Source organism: Alligator sinensis, unplaced genomic scaffold (genome assembly GCF_000455745.1).
Source record: "Alligator sinensis unplaced genomic scaffold, ASM45574v1 scaffold781_1, whole genome shotgun sequence".
Taxonomy (NCBI): Eukaryota; Metazoa; Chordata; order Crocodylia; family Alligatoridae; genus Alligator; species Alligator sinensis.
The window spans coordinates 4,205,145-4,209,529 of record NW_005841845.1 but is presented as its reverse complement, the minus strand read 5'-3'; positions in this window follow the sequence as shown (position 1 = coordinate 4,209,529).

Genomic DNA, 4,385 nt, shown 5'->3' with positions numbered 1-4,385 from the left:
GGGGGGGGGGGGGGGGGGGGGCTTTTAAAAACACAGGACCTTGTGCACGAAGGCAGGGGAGCAGTGAGTGAGAGCAGGGGCAGGAGATGAATGGGGGCAGTTCAGGTTTGGGGGAGAGGGGGCAAATCCAGTTCCCGGCTTTAAGCTCCAGAGACTCCGTGACTGCAGCCAGGCTGCACAGCCCCGGGGAGGGGGCGTCTGCCCCTGCCTGGGGGTGCTGAGTAGCCAGGACAGGGTGGAAAGCTGGGGCGGGGGTTGCTGGGAGGTTCCCCCCACGCGTTCCCCTGCCCCCCCACAGCCCTGGGAGCTCCCCTGGGGATCGATGCCTGTCGAGGGAGACAGGAGTGCAGGAGCACACTCGTGCACATGCACACACACTCGTGCACATGCACACACACATCTACCCGGCTCCAGCAATGGGCCAAGGTTGGATAAGACGGAGCCGTGGGCATCTCCCCCTGGCCCGTCCCACTGCAGGCCTCAGCCCCGGACCCCCAGCACATCCTGACCGTGTCTGGATGCTACTCTCAGCGACCCAGTCCGGCCTGGGGGTTAGTTCCAGGTCCCAGTGCCTGCACTCTGCCAGCTCCCCCCTAGGGCATGCACACACCTGCACACGCATGCACACGTATGCACACGCACCTCAATGCATGCTCCCCATTCTTGTCCTCTCCCTCCTGACTGTCACCCCTCTCCCCAGGCCTCAGTTATCCTTTCAGGACCCGTCTGGGGGGACTGGTTCCCACCTCTCCTGCCCAGCTGTTCCTGTGGCAGCTGCGTGGCTTGCCCAGGCGTGGGCACTTTGGGACCCTCTGATTGCCCCAGGTGCATCCCTTCCAGCATCCCTTCCCGCCCTCATTGTCTCTGATTTAACTGTAGTGACTCTAGGACTCACGGCACAAGCTCTGGCTGCTTTTTGGCTCGTCGGTTATGATTTTTTCCAACATTGATGTCTGATCCAGCCTGCGAGCGCTGCGTTCCAGGAGCTGGGTTGGCTTTTGCCTGGATCGCCGACGGCACAGCATAGCGCTTCTTGTTTCTCTTGAACTGGAGCAATGTCGGGGCTGTGTCGTACGTGGGGAGGTGTCACAGCACCTGCCACCCCCATTCAACATCTTAGATCCGACCCTGGCTGCAACCCTAACCCTAACCCTAACCCTGACCCTAACCCTGTGCTTCCTGCTACCCAGTTGCCCCAAGACATGGGTGCCAGCCTGGGCTCTGCCCTGCCCGGTGGGTCCCGGGGCCTGCAGGAAAGCTCTGGAGGAACAGGACTTGGCTGAGGCAGGGGGCCGGGAGCCTGGAGGGAGCCGTGAGGAGGCCTTGGCTCTGCTTCCTGGTGCTGAGGTGACAGGCACGGCCACGCTTCTGTCACGGAAGTGCAGAGACTGTGGGCAGGAAGGACGGGGAGGCCCGTCGCAAGGGGCACCAGGCTGCTGGGTCAGGTGTGGAGGAGATGCCAGTCAGGCTCCATGTCTGCATGCACATGTCAGCATATCTGTGTGCCTGTGCATGCACAGGGGAGTGAGCACCTGTGTGTGCATGGCAGCATGCCTGCATATGCACATGCGAGCAAGCACCTGTGTGCCTCCACGTGAGCATGTGTGCAAACGCCTACATGTACTCATGTCTGTGTGTGCACATGTGAGCATGTCTGTACATATGGAGGGGGGTGCACACATGTGCACACAAGTGCATGGATGGAAACCCAACCTCCTCCTATGCGACAAGCTGGTCCCAGCTCCTGCCAGGGCAAGGGGAGCCACGTGCCGGCACCATCCCTCTGAGGGTCCCTCTGCCCCGTGCTGCGGTCACCACGGGGCAGGGGACAGTGGAAGGCCAGGTGCAGAGCTGGGCTCTGCCAGGGCCTGCAGGATGGGTCCAGGAGCAGCAGGCAGGGTAGTGGGGATACCCGTGTCTCCAAACCCTCCAGCTGCACATGGCACGGCATCACGGTGGGCAGCCTGTGACGGTGGGGCTCACCCTCAGCCCAGCCCCCAGTGCCAGGGAAAGAAGTGGGGGGGGTGTGTGCGTGTGCATGTGAGCCCCTAGCCCCCCCGGCCATACACAGGGGCCCAGGGGCACCAGGCTCCTGGCTGGGCCCCCCTCCACCCCCATGGGCTGCCCAGCCGCCGGGACCACGGGCCTGGCCCTAGTGGCGCGAGGCTCCGCCACGCCGAGCACAGCTCTGGGGCCCTCCCTACTGAGGCCTGGAGCAGAGGCCCCAGCGCTTCTGGGGCAGGCTCCGTTGGAAAGAGCAAGGTGCCCCGTGACGCCAACGGGGCCTGGAAATAGGGCAGGGGGTGGGGCCGTTCCATGAAGCGGGGCCAGGCCGGGTCTGTGTGCGAGGAGCTCCCTGCGCGGGCGGCTTCCTGTGACAGCTGGAAACAGCAGAGCAAGCAGCAGCCGGGCAGGGGCAGGACTGGGGGGGGCAGGAGTTAAGTGGGGACAAGAGGGGCTGTCCTGCCTGATGCACTGGCATAGCAGCTCCCCAGGGGAGGGGGTTGCACCCCCTGGGGGCCCAGCAGGCCGGGGTGGGCGGGGGAGCACTCCAATGCACCCCCCAACAGAGGGGTGAAGCCCCTATCCCTACTGGGAAAGGCACACATGGGTAAACTGAGGCACAGAGAAGGGCAGATTCACCCGGGGGCTTGGGACGGGCCCTGGCTTGGGTGGGCAGAGCCCCCCCGAGAGGCTATGTTCCTGGACATCCCCTCACCCCCACAGCTAAGCCTGTCCTGTCTGCCTGCGAACCAGAGGGACTTGTGGCCCAGTCAGGATCGGGCCCCTGGGGAATGGGAGCCCCAGGAGAGGCAGGGATGGGAGCAGCGACGCCTGGCATCACCAGCACGTCCCAAAGAGCTTCACAAACAGACCCGGGAGAAGGGGAAACTGAGGCACGGGGCGGGCGAGGCAACGCGATCTACCCAAGACGGCAGAGCTGGGTGGGGAGCGCGGGAGCCTAGGGTCCCCAAGCCGGGAGCAGGATCAATGGGGCTGGGTCAGCCCTGCCAGGCCATACCCCACTGCGGGGAGGGGGTCTGCATCCTGCCCTGGCTGGGGGGGCCCAGTGACCCCCCAGGACCTCTCTCTGGCTCAGTGTCTCCGTGGGAGGCCTGTTTCCGTGCCCCTTTGTCTGCACCCAGAAGCCCTGACTCGCCCCAGGCCGAATCCTGCCTCTGGCACAGGGGGAGGTGGCGCCCGTCCCCGGTGCCTGCTCCGAGGGCCGGCGGGTGTCTGGAGACGGGGCCTGGCCATTCCTGCCACCCCCATCCTGGCCGGATGGGCTGAAACGCACCCACTGACCCCCCTGGGGCCCCCATGGCCTGGGCCTGCGCGGCCCTGACTGGGGGCCTGTCCCCTGTGGCAGGAGGGTATTGCACTGGGGAGGGGTGGGTCTGGGGGGTGCAGCGATGCAGTCGCACCCCACCTTTGCTTCCTGCTCCACCCCATCCTTCAAAGCAACATAGCAGCAGCATTTCTATCCAGGCGGCAGGGAGGGAATCACTCCCCGATTCTTGCTAATCTCTCTTCACTCTGTAGGTGTGAATGACCCCTCGGGAAGCAAGCTGTCCTTCCTTATGCCCTGCTGCTGCCTGTCAGCCCTTCCTGCCAGCGTCTCTCTCCTCTTTCACCGCCCCACACGCTGGTTCCAGCTCTAGCCGCGAGCCCGAACTCTGGTGCGATACGATTCACGCCGAGGCACAAAGGACCGACGGCGACATGTCGGAGGCACGGCCGAGACGCTCCCGAAGGCCGTGACTTTGACATTAGGTGATGGATGTGTCTGGGATGGTTTGGGTGGGATGACCCTGCCTCAGGCAGGGGTTGGACTAGTTGTCCAGTCCCCTGCACAGCCACTGGCCGGGGATGACCTAGGGGTAGCTGCGCCCACGGTGTGTCAGGGCTGATGGCAGTTGTTTATATAGAGTTTAGATGACGGATTATATAGGATGGTTTGGACGGGCCTCATCCTGCCTCCGCCTGGGCTTGGGCTAGCTGTGCCCCCGCCGCTCCCTGCCAGCCCCATTTCTCTCTGATTTCTATGAAATAAGAGATGTACTCATAAAACATCGCTTTTTCCAGCATCGGTGTCTAGTTTATTGTGTTTTCTTACGCGTTACGTATAGCCAAGCACATCAGGACGGATCTAGGATTTGGAAAGGGGGCGTGCAGACGGCAGGGTGCATCGTCCCGTGCGAAACAACCCCTACTTTTCCTGGTTTAAAAGAAGCTGGACGCTTGACCGACACACCGGGGGGCTCGGCTGGGCGACGGGAGCAAAACCACCTCGGCCTTCATTGCGAGGAGTCAAATACGGGAGGAGGAAGGCGCGCTGGATGTGCGCAACGCGGGGAGCTCACCCCTGCGGAGCGGAGAGATGA